Source organism: Lynx canadensis, chromosome A3 (genome assembly GCF_007474595.2).
Source record: "Lynx canadensis isolate LIC74 chromosome A3, mLynCan4.pri.v2, whole genome shotgun sequence".
Lineage (NCBI taxonomy): Eukaryota > Metazoa > Chordata > Mammalia > Carnivora > Felidae > Lynx > Lynx canadensis.
In genome coordinates, this window is record NC_044305.1 from 29,212,705 (window position 1) to 29,225,475 (window position 12,771).

The 12,771-nt window shown below is 43.0% G+C and overlaps 1 protein-coding gene across 3 annotated transcripts in view; it reads left to right on the forward strand.

The window, feature by feature from the left end:
- The first annotated feature begins 330 nt into the window (after positions 1-330).
- The window catches only part of PTPRA (protein tyrosine phosphatase receptor type A), a 161,734-nt gene continuing 149,293 nt past the window's right edge, over positions 331-12,771 (forward strand). Inside the window, exon 1 of one of the 3 annotated variants that reach the window (XM_030309930.1) lies at positions 331-387. The gene's annotated coding sequence lies outside the window, so the exon portion shown is untranslated. The remainder of the gene's footprint in view (positions 388-12,771) is intronic. The other 2 variants (XM_030309928.1, XM_030309929.1) reach the window with 2 other exon arrangements.

Here is a 12,771-nt window from a genome sequence, read left to right on the forward strand (position 1 = left end):
CTCGGAGGCGCGCAGGGGCGGGGCCCGCGCGGGCCGGAGACGCCCTTTCGGTATGGGCCAATCAGCGCCCGTCTCTGAACCGCCAATGAAGAAGCGCCTTACAGCCAAGGCCGGGTCGGGAGCGAGGCTGCGGAGTGCGGCGCTGACAGAGACGCGCGCGCGCTAGCCAGCTCGGACCACGCGCGAGAAGACATCAAACGACGAACGAAAAGTGAGAAAAAGACGACTTAACTCGACAATGGAGGCGAGGACAGAAGCCGCGACCGCAGGAGCTCCGAGCCGAGGGGAGGGGAGGCGGCCTGAGGGCGTGTGGAGGGACGAGGACGCCCCGCGGAGAGAGGGAAGCCGCCCGTCCTCGTCCAGCGGTCCCGCCCAGCGCCGGACTCGGTGAGTGCTCGCGGCCGCCGCCGCCCCGTGGGCTCCGCAAGGGGGGCGGCCCGCAGGCGCGGGTGGGAGGGGTCGCGGGCCGGAGCCCCGGCCCCTCTTTTCCCGGTAGCAGCCATCAGGCGGCTCTAGTGGGACCCCCGCGTCCTTGCGCTGTCCGCGGGAGAGGGGGGGTCCCCGGAAACGTGCCGGACAGGGCGCCGACCCCTCTCGACTGCCCGGGAACTTCGCGTGCGTCCTCCTGGGGCCAGGCCAGGGCGCTGCCGTAGTTCATTCTGAACGAAGCAACTTGGAACGGTGAGACCAGAATCTGCTCAGGGCCATTTAATGGGGAGAAAGAGGAGAGCTCCTGGCATGAGAAAATTTGCTCTTGCGGAGACCAACTTTTCTTTCCCTTAAACCCCCTGGCCCCTGTCCCAGGCCCCCTCTTTTCCGCCCACTCCCAACTGTTGAGGCTGCTTAAAGAAGGGAAATAGGGGCTCAGAGCTGCCCAGAATTCAAAATGAGCCGATTGGGAACGCAGATCTCCTTCCTTTTTACTTTTGGTAAATAGAAGCAACCTTGGTTTTTGGAGAATTGGTTCCTAATTGTACGTCCTGAAGATACAAATGACAATGGCAGAGCCGAGGGTGGGTTGTTTGCTTGTGTTTTCGATCAGGGATGATGTTTGTAGGACCGAGAGGAGAATGCTCAGAGCCTCCGTAGGCAGGGGCAAATGCCTTCAGAAACCTGCTCCCGGGGTAGGGATTCGTGTTCCAGGACCAGTCACCTCTCCCAGGAGGCGTCTTCGCCTGCCGCCTGCTTGCTGTGACGGCAGCCCCAGAACCAGAAGATGGTGGGCGAGGAGAGAACCGAGCGAGGGTGGAAGATGGGCGAACATCCTCCTGCCTGGCCACTCCTTCAGAAAACACAGATCTGATGCTGTCACTTGTTTACTTAAAAACTCCTCGCTCTCCTTTTCCCACGGGATGAATGAAGCCCAGAATGTCCCATCAGGTCATGCGAGCCTCTGGACAGGCTGGCCATTCATATTTACTCCGAGCTTCCCTCACCCTAGCCATTCAGCCCTCACCCCTGCTGGACTGCCTCTTCACGCCTTTGCACGCCCTTGCTCGTGCGAGCCTCTTCCCGCCCCGCCTTTACCTGCCAACCTCTACCTCTTTCTTTAAAGATCTTCTCCTTTGGGAAGCTTCCTGAGGCCAGGAGCTGTGTCTTGTGTTCCTTTTTCCATCTGCCGTGCCGGGAGGATTCTTCCTCTCCGTTGTCCTGTGGGTCCCATCCCATCTCTTCCCCCTTGGGTGTCTTGTCTCTGTGTACTCCCAGAACCCCACTGCCCCAGAGCATCTTCTCCTGGGTGTTTCCTGAAGGCCTGTCTGCGTGGAGTCCCTGGCACGCCCGGGACTTTCAGGATCCTGGTTGCCTGTCTCCCTGTGTCCATTTCACCCAGTCCCCGTAAGTAGTCAGTCAGCAGGAACCGGCAGGTCTCAACATCTTCCTGGTCTCCAATCTGCCTGTCTCTGAAAGCCTCAAAGCCCCCTGGTCTTTTTTCACCTCTGCTGGCCTCAAGTGGTCTGGCTCAGATGTGCGTTCTAGGGCGTGTGGGATCCAGGAGGCTGTTCACTGGGTACCTTTTAGCTAGTTATTTACCATCTGGATGAAATTCAGAACCAGAAAAGCCAATCTTCTGATTTAAGTAAAGGCATTCATGTGCCTTCTGTTTGCCACGTGAAGTGCTTGGGATGCAAAATAAAAGCAAGGGAGTAAAATCTTTACCTTTTAGGGGCTCATAGTACAGGTAAGGTGAATACAAATACATCCTAAGTGCTATGACAATGTGATAATAATAAGAATAGTTATTTTATTTGCCTTGTGAGACGCTTTGTAATAAATTCATTCTATGAATGACTTAATCTTTCAACAGCCAAGTAGGGGCTTATTCCTGTTTGACAAGGGTGGAAACTGAGGCCATATAGTGGGCAGATGGAGGAAGAGTCAGGATTTGAATCTTGGCAGTCTAGTTCCAGAGCATCTGCCACGCTGCATAGACAGCACTCCTTCCCTGAGAGGTCCAAGAAAGCTTTCCTGGGAGGGGTGTTTGGGTCATGAAGGGTGCATATGAGTTTGTGGGTTGTAGACAGGATGTAGGAAAGAAGGAGCAGCGCGTAGGAAAGAAGGAGGGCTTGGAGGTGGAAGGAATCCACTATCCTTGGGGAGCAGGGAGAGGTTAAACAACTGGGTTGGGTAGAGGGGAGAAGGGTGGGAGATGAGATTAGAGTGAGCTTGCAGGGCTGTTTGTGCTGTTTTCGAGTTTGGGCAGTGGAGAGCCACTGGGGGATTTTAAAGACCGTCAGGGACCTGGGCTGACTGGGCTCTAAAAGATCACTTCGGGGCAGTGTGAGGCCAGATGCTGATGCCCTTGCAATTTAGGAGGCAATGACCAAGCCCTACTGGGGCAGAATGATAGCCTCTTAGACTCAGAGGGAGGCCTACAGAGAATCCTCAGTTTTGGGAAAGATCGATACATCTGAGAAAAAACTCCAGCAGTATAAAAAGGAAGAGAGAAGAAAATAAGTCTCCCTCCTACCCTGCTTCCTCCAGAGATGGCGAAGTTTCCAGTTTCGGTGGCCTTACATAGACACTGTTGCTTTAGAAACACATGTCTACCTGTCCAGGTTCCTCCGCCCGTGGTACATACCAGTCACACCTTTTTCCTTTTTCCTTAGCACATTTAGAAAATCATTCCATATTTGTAGATATAAAGCTGTTCATTCTTTCTGTTGACATTTTAAAGTTTTTTCATTGTATGGCTGCAGCATAGTTTGTAACTAGTCTTTGTGTTAAGCAACATTTAAGTTTCCAGGTTTTTCTATTACAGTGTTACAATGAATGTTTTTGTAGATAGTACATTGTTAGGAACTTATGTGTAAAATGATCTGAACCATGTATTTCTAGAAGTGGAATTACTGGGTCAAAGAATATATGTGCATTTAAAATTTTCAGACATATAGCCAAATCGCCACCTCTTCAAGGGGGTTGTACTAACTCAGTCATTCTCCTCCCAAAATGTGAATGGGACTCAGTGGATTTTGATCAGCGTGTGTATGCGATGCTTTTTCAGATATCATAAGCCTACTTTTCCTTCACCTACTTCCCACCCCCCCCCCCCCCCGCCATGTGATTCTAACTGATTTCTTTGGGTTTATGGAGGGAGACATTGAGGCTCAGAAGGATAAGTGCCTTGTGTGATTTGTCAGCATGGGTGGTGGTTGTTTTTTAAGCAGTTCTGATATGTGTATTGGTCCAGCACCTTTCACTGGAGGCACTCAGAATTGATTTGTAAACATTGTTGTATTATTTTTCTCCACCTTCATGTGGAAAAAATGGGATGCAGGTGAAGTTTGAATATGAGTTATAAGCAGGAAGCTGGCCAAATACAGAATCTTGTCTTTTTACTTCCAGTGCAATAACTAATAAATGTTCCCAAATACCAAAGCTGAAGAAATATGTTTTTAGTGAGACTGAGTACAACAAAAATAGCACTATATAACACAAACTTAATAAAATTGAACAGCAAACCCGTAAATAACCCAACATTAAAATTTGTTTTAATATATTCTCTATAAGGATGGCTGGCTCAGTCATTAGAGCATGTGACGCTTGTTCTCAGGGTTCAAGCCCGAGATGTTCAAGCCCCATTTTGGGTATAGCGTTTACCAAAATTATGTATATATACTCTCTATAGAAAAGAGAATTTATTAAATTGTAAAATTTTAAATGTAAAATTGTATTTGTTTTATTTTTTTAAATTTTTACCTTAATTCCAGTTAACATACAGTGTTATATTAGTTTCAGGTGTGCAAAATATACATACATTTATAATTCTTTTATCTTTTATTTATTTTTGAGAGAGAGAGACCGAGTTTGAGCAGGGGAGGAACAGAGAGACAGGGATCTGAAGCAGACTCCAGGCTCTGAGCTGTCAGCACAGAGCCCGACATAGGGCTCGAACCCAAGAACCATGAGATCATGGACATGTCAATATATTGATTCACCAACTCCATACATCCTTGGTGCTGATCACAAGTGCACTCCTTAATCCTCGTCGCCTATTTAACCCATCCCCCCACCCAAACTATATTTACTTTATTTATTTCTTTGTTTATTTTTAAGTAGGCTCCACACCCCATGTGAGGCTTAAACTCAGCCCTTGAGATCGAGAGTTGCATGCTCTACCGACTAAGCCAGGCAGGCTCTTGTACATTTAAATTCACATCTATTTGTGTCAGTATACAGGCATGGCTTTTTTAATAGTCTGTATACATGGAATATGATTTTTGTATTTTTGAAGAGCATCAAATATTTTATACTCATTTATGTATCTAATTTATAAATATTTTTAAATTTTAATTTTTTTTTTATTTTAGAGAGAGAGAGAAAGCACGAGCAGGGAGAGGAAGAGAGAAAGAGAATCTTAAGCAGGCTCCACGCTCAGCTCAGAGCCTGACACAGGGCTCTGTCTCCCTAACTGTGAGATCATGACCTGAGCCGAAATCGTCAGTTGCTCAACTGACTGAGCTACCCAGGCGCCCTCATTTATGTATCTGATTTAAATCACAGAATAGTATTCTATGCATTGATAACAGTAATTTAATTCTTTTTACTATTATAAATGATTTTGGTTAAGATTTTTTTTTGGTTAAGATTTTATTTTTAAGTGATCTCTATACCCATCATGGGGCTCAAACTCACAGTCCCAAGATCAAGACTCGTATCCTCTGCTGATTAGGCCAGCCAGGTGCCCCATAAAGGGTACTTTTCAGCACCTTTCTTCAAATACTTCTTTTGGATTATTTTCTTGGACTCTTGCTCCTGAGATGGGTTCACTGAGTCAGGTTATGGTTCCAGTGCCAAATTGCTATCTGGAAAGGTTGAACTACATTATAACATTATCAGCAATTTATGTGGCCCTTTTTCCTGACAATCCAGTCAATGGTATTACAAACAAAACCTAATATTTGATTTTATTAATTTAACCAAAACGTCATGGCACTTTGAATTAGGTTTAATTTACGTTTCTCTGGAAAGAGATCAGTAGCTCATTTAGATTTTGAAATAAGTACAGTGCTATGTTATGTATCCTATCCAAGAGTTATGTATTTAAAGAACTTTTTTTTTCACCCAGTGTTTGTTTATTTTTGAGAGAGAGAACATGAGCAGGGGAGGGGCAGAGAGAAACGGGGACAGAGGATCTGAAGGGGGCTCTGTGCTGACAGCGGCGAGCCTGATGTGGGGCCTAAACCCACGAATCGTGATACCATGACCTGAGTTGAAGTTAGACGCTCAACCGACTGAGCCACCCAGGCACCCCTAAAGGCAACTTGTTTTTAAGGAAATACATGGTTAATAGGTCAGAAATATTGTGGAAATTTAGGTATGAAACATAAGACTAGATGCTGTTTAACTGAGAATACTAGACATTGTGCCAGGAACTGGGGATATCCTAGAGTAACATGGATGTGATGTATGACCTTTCACATTTGTGAGCTAATGCCAGAGAAATTCAATGTTAGACAGTACTTAAAAATTTACAAAGGCCCTGAGCTGAGAAGGGATTTAGTAACTTAGGGCATTGCTTCTCTAACTTGAATGTTCACATCAACCATCAGGGGACCTTGTTAAAATGCCAAGTCCTAATTCAGTAGGTCTAGGGTGGGACTTGGGATTCTGCATTACTAACCAGCTCCCTGGTGAGGCAGATACTGCTGTGGGTGGCTTGATCACATTTAGAGTAGCAAGGCCTAATTGAGGCCTTTGTGAGTAAGAGGGGTAGTTCTCCACACTGGCTGCACTTTAGATTCACCTGAGGAACTTAAAAAATCAGGGATGCAAATACCCCACCCCCAGGTATTTTGATTTAGTTGGTCTAGGGTGAGAGGCCTGAGAATGTATATTTTTTTAACTCCCCAAGTGGTTCCAGTAGGCAGCCAGGGCTGAGAACTACGGGGCTAGAGAGAGACAGGAGCCAGAGTTGAAGGGCCCTATATGACATGCAAGGGTGTTGGACTTTATCCTGAAGGCAGAGCTAAGCCATTATAGGATTATAAGGAGGAGAGTGAACTAATCAGATTTGCAGTTGTAAAAAGTTCACTGTAGCTGCAATCTGGAGCGGTAGTTTTTTTTTTTTTTTTTTTTTTTTTTTTTTTTTTTTAAATTTTTTTTCAACGTTTATTTATTTTTGGGACAGAGAGAGACAGAGCATGAACGGGAGAGGGGCAGAGAGAGAGGGAGACACAGAATCGGAAACAGGCTCCAGGCTCCGAGCCATCAGCCCAGAGCCCGACGCGGGGCTTGAACTCACGGACCGCGAGATCGTGACCTGGCTGAAGTCGGACGCTTAACCGACTGCGCCACCCAGGCGCCCTGGAGCGGTAGTTTTCAAAGTGGGGTAGGTAGGATGATTCACTGTGATGCTGGAAGAAAATTAGAGCTTTTTATCATTTTTATGATAAAGCATTAAATTTAGGTATTGTCACCGGCATCTTTTTGGGTCTGTAAGTCAGTGTTAATGTGTTAACTGTAGAACTTTGGGTGTCCTCAAGGGAGTTCTGCTGTGAGCAAGCAGATCCATAACCATACATTTGCTTTCAGTATATTGCATCATTGATAACAGTTTATGTTAGTTTTTATTAAACTAACCCTCACAAAATGGACAAGTGACTTAAAGCAATTTCAGCAAAGAAACCAGGGACTGAAGAAAATACGAATAATGCAAGCACAAATAGCTGACCCTTGTTCAGCTATTACAAACTCTTGGTGAGCTACTAAATCAGGTTAAATAAGTCAGCCCTTAATATATTGGAAAGTATAGAGAAGCCTATTTAAAACATGGATTTACATCCTCTGTCACTGATGGGAATCTTGTTTTAAGAGTATGTAGAACCTTGAGATATGAAATAATGAAATATAAGCCTGTCATTAGTACCAAGACATCTGAAAACAGCATACAGAGAAACTCTACATTTTTCTTTTTCCAGTGATGTTTCAAGTTATAGGCTATTCAGTGAGATGCTTTACACAATTTTATTAACCTAGTGACTAAAGTATGTATTTTGAGGTTTCTCGTTCTTATGGAAGACAAGAAGACACATACCATTGACAGGTTCTTCCTGTTGTGCCCTACCCACCAAAAGGCTTGCTTTAAAAAAAAGTATGGAAAACAATATGTCAAGAAACCAAAATGCATTCCTTTTTCAGCAAATACTCTTGTATGATGAACAGAAAATGTTGCTGAAGATTTGAACAGTATTAGGACAAATTCTGCAGTATGGGAGTTTTGCTATATGTAATTATAAAAGTATAGAAGCTTCTATCATGTCTTAGTATTTGCTAGGTTTTCTTTTAATAATACCCCCCCCCCATTACATCTTTTGTGAGCTACTGGAGGAAGATTATACTGGAGAAGACATAATAGTCAATGATTGCTTTAATGACACTGCTGTGTGGAATAATTGTCTAAATGTAAACTACCGACAAAGTTGCTTTGACTGAATAAAAGGATGAAATTCATTCACTGCCTCTTCATGGACTATTGAGGCAGGTTATCATTTGTTGGCTCTCTTGTAGAGTTGATGTTATGCATTTTTCTTTTACAAAAAAATTGTTGACTTTTTCTGTGTGTGCTACCTGGCAAATATTATTTGAAAAATTAATATCCTCAATCTGTCTCTTCAAGTAAAAGGTGTTATCTTAACAGTGAATGAAAAGTAACCACTTTTTCTTCTCTTACAAAGAAATGTGCTCTGGAGTAGTCTTTTCCTCGTAATTAAAAAAAAGCTTTATTGAAATATAATTTACATATCATAAATTCACCCTTTTAAAATGTATAGTTCAGAGGTTTTCAGTATATTCTTGGAGTTGTACAGTCATCACCGCCATCTAATTTCAGAACATTTTCTTTTTTTTTTTTTTTTCCAGAACATTTTCATCATCCCAAGAAGGAAATAGCACCATTAGTGTCATTCCCCGTTCAGCACTCCCCAGCCTCTGGCAGTCAGGTTACTTTCTGAGTCTATGGATATGCTGTTCTGGACATACCATATAAATGGAATCGTACAATGTGTGGCTTTTAACCTAGTTAATGTCTTGGGGTTCCTGCATGTTGGGCAGTATTGTACTTCATTGCTTTTGTAACTGAGTGATACAATGTCCCATATATGAATACACCACATTTTGTTTATCCCTTAATCAGTTAGTGAACATTGGATTGTTTCCACTTTTTGCCTATTAACGAATAATGCTGTCGTGAACATGTTTCTACGTAGACATATGTTTTAATTTCTCTTGAGTATATGCCCTGGGAGTGGAATTGCTGGGTTAAATGGTAATAACTCTTTAACTTTTAGAGGAGCTGCCAAAACCGCTTTCTAAAGCAGATGCGCCATTTTACAGTTCTAGCAGCCGTGTACCAGGGTTCTGGTTCTCCATATCCTCAACAACACTTGTCTGTTTTGTTTTTTTTTTTTTTTTGTAGGCTCCACACCCAATGTGGGGCTGGAATTCACAACCCCGAGATCAAGAGTTGGGGGCTCACTGACTGAGCAAGCCAAGTGCCCCCTCTGCATTCTTGATTAAGCTATCTTAGTGGGTGTGAAGTAGTATCTCATTGTGGTTTTATTTGCATTCTCTGGTGATTCATGATATCATTGTTATTTTGTTGCACCTATAAAAACTCTCATAACTCTACACATGAAAAACTTGGAAACATAATTTGTTACCTGATAAAAATCTCCAAATGATTTCTAGAAAATGTCCAGATGATCTAGTGAAATAAAGGACCTAGACATTGATCATCAGTGGTTGTTAAAACCATTAGGAAAGTTTATAATAGATCAGACTGACAGTCTTATGATTAATTATGTTATCTCCAAAATGGATACAACTAAACCTTATGTTCCTCCAGTGTTGTACAGTAGGAAAAATATAACACCATTCATGAAATATTCTCCCCCAAACAAAATAAGATCAAATCTGACTTATTAAATTCTAGATTTAACACAAGTTTATAGAATGTAATTAGAAAATAATGTGAGAAATTCTACAGACGAACCCAGTTACTTCAAATAATGAAAAAAAAATGGAGAATTATTACAGATTAGAAAAGACCTGAGACATTAACTCAATGTAATATGTATACCTTGTTTAGATCCTGTTCATATAAACCAGCTGTAAAAGATATTTATGAAACCATTGGCAATAATTTGAAATCATCTGTATATTCGATGATTTTTGAAAAATTATTTTAATTATTTTAAAGTATGATAATAGTATTGGAGTTATATTAAAAGGCAAGACTCCTGGGGTGCTGGGTGGCTGAGTCAGAAGCATCCAACTCTTGGTTTAGGCTCAGGTCATAATCTCAGTCATGGGATCGAGCCACGATGTGGAGCCTGCTTGGGATTCTCCCTCCCTCTCTCTCTCTACCCCCTCCCTACCTCAAAAAAAAAAAAAAAAAAAAACCCGACTGTTTTCTCTTAGAGATAAGTACTGTAGTATTTATGGATGAAATAATGCAATGTCTCAAATTTGTTTAAAATAATTCATTGTGGGGGCATCTGGATGGCCCAGTGGGTTCAGTGTCCCACTTTGGCTCAGGTCATGATCTCATAGTTCTGTGAGTTCGAGCCCCGCCTTGGGCTCTATACTGACAGCTTAGAGCCTGGAGCCTGCTTCAGATTCTGTGTCTCTTTCTCTCTCTGCTCCTCCCCCACTCACACTCTGTCTCTCTCCAAAATAAATAAAAACATTTTTTAAAAGTTAAAAAAATAATGGGGCGCCTGGGTGGCGCAGTCGGTTAAGCGTCCGACTTCAGCCAGGTCACGATCTCGCGGTCCGGGAGTTCGAGCCCCGCGTCGGGCTCTGGGCTGATGGCTCAGAGCCTGGAGCCTGTTTCCGATTCTGTGTCTCCCTCTCTCTCTGCCCCTCCCCGTTCATGCTCTGTCTCTCTCTGTCCCAAAAATAAATAAACGTTGAAAAAAAAAATTAAAAGTTAAAAAAATTATAATTCATTGTGGGGCCACCTGGGTGGTTCAGTCAGTTGAGTGTCTGGCTCAGGTCATGATCTCACAGTTTGTGGGATCAAGCCTGCATAGGGCTCTGCATTGACAGGGTGGAACCTGTTTGGGATTCTGTCTCTCCCTCTCTCTCCCTGCCCCTCCCCTGCTTGTATGCATGTGCGTGCTCGCTCGCTCTCTCTCTCTCTCTCTCTCTCTCTCTCAAGATAAATAAACTTAATTTGGTCATTTATAGATGATTTACCATATATTAATAGTTATCGAAGCTGGATATATGTATAAAAGAGTTTATATAGAGTTTGCACTTCTTTTGTGTGTTTCAACATTTCTATAGTAAAAAGTTAAAAAGAAAAAAGTGAATAGTTTTAGTGGGATTGCAAATCCATTTGTTAGGAATAAAAAATGTAACATCTTCTGATTCGTTTTCAAGAGTAATTGCATCAGGGAAGATGGACATTTGCCAGCGAGATTTAAAGGAAAATGTTTGTATAATGGTTGGGGTTGGAAAAATAAATGGCCATGATTTAGTAAGCACTGCCATAGTGCTCCTTCCTTTTGGACCCATATTTCTTTCTGGCTATGATAGCCATTAAAGCCAAGCATTGATTTGAGACCAACTTTTAGATTGCTCTGTCGTAAAGTATTAGAATGAGGTTTTTCAAGCAGAGGGAGAAATATTTGATTATATGGATCACACTAATATTTTTAAAATTAACTTAATATTTTAATGATAGCAATAGTTTTTATACTTACCCATATAGAAACCATTATTGTGATCATTACTTTGTTACATTTGAAAATCAGTGTTTTGTAGCATTCACATTTATTAGTACTGTTGTCATATTTATAGGTGAGCGTTTTTTGGGGATGTATATATTGGTTGATTGGCTGGTGTATAGTTGAAAGGTTTGTCATTACTGTGGAGGATGAATTGGATCAGAGTATAGAGGACTAATTGTATGGTGGTTAGAGCCAGGTATGTGATGGCATCAGGAATGGTTTGGGGTTAGGAGCTGGAGTGGGGGATAGAGATGGGGATGGGAAATGTCTTGGGTAAGTATGATTTAAGCAATAGAAATGTTAGTAGGGTTCCAGAACCCTGGCTTTTTAGAAGAGATGATTTGTCAGTGAACTGAGCTTCTGTGTGGTGGGAAGAATTTGAAACCTCATTGCTATGAATTGTGCAGTGGTTCTCAAATATTGATTGACAAGTAAGTAGCTTAACCAGCAATTAGCTTCAAAACGTTGGTTGGCCGGTTGGCTTAATACAATGCCGTAAATACATTAATACTACCGTTAAGCAAGAGAATGTCTTCCATTGATGTATCAGCAGTACTGTTACCAGAGCAATGTGGAATAGTTCCAGGACTTCGACTGTTCTTCTAAAAGGAACTGGGGGAGGGGTGGCAGAGCTTATACAGGGATGCTTCTTTCTTCTGGTGGTCCTTTCCATGTCTCCAGTGATGTGAATGCTTTACTCACCTCTCAGGGAGTGAGGCCAGTCCCTGATTCAGTACCATCTGCCATGCTTTCTCTGTGAGACCACTGCTCTTTGGTGCTCCTTACTGCCCGACTGAAGCCCGCTTACTTTGTTAAACGGGCTAAATTCACAGCGACTTCCAGCTGGTGTTTCTCTCTTTACCCAGTCTGGGGTGCTAAGCCTGGCCCAGCGTTTTGCTACTCGTTGGTAGAAGTCATAAAAGATTGCTTTTTCTTCTTGTAGTTCATACCCAGTTAGCAGTAGTGCTGTTGCAGCAGTTGTGAACCTTTCAGGCAGTGATTCTTGATAGTGGCTGTCTATGGTGGAGGGGAGGCAAGTTTGAGGAAAGTGTTGTTGTTGTTGTTAAATATTTATTTTGGCAGAGAGAGAGAGAGAGAGTGTGCGCAAGCAAGTGGGGTGGGGGCCAGAGAGAGGGGAGAGAGAGAATTCAAGCAGGCTCTGTGGTGTTAACGAGGAGCCTGACTTGGGGCTCGATCCCACGAACTGTGAGATCATGATCTGAGGCAAAATCAGCATCAGACGCTTAACTGACTGAGCCACCCAGGTGCTCCAAGTTTTTTAAAAAACAAAAAAAAATACATGGGGCACCTGGGTGGCTCAGTCGGTTAAGTGTCCGACTTCAGCTCAGGCCATGATCTCGCAGTTTGTGAGTTTGAGCCCGGCATCGGGCTCTGTGCTGGAAGCTTGAAGCCTGGAGCCTGCTTCGGATTCTGTGTCTCCCTCTCTCTGCCCCTCCCCTGCTCGCTCGCTCTCTCTCTCTCTCAAAAAATAAGAATAAACATTAAAAAAAATGAAAAAAAAATAAACATGGTATTA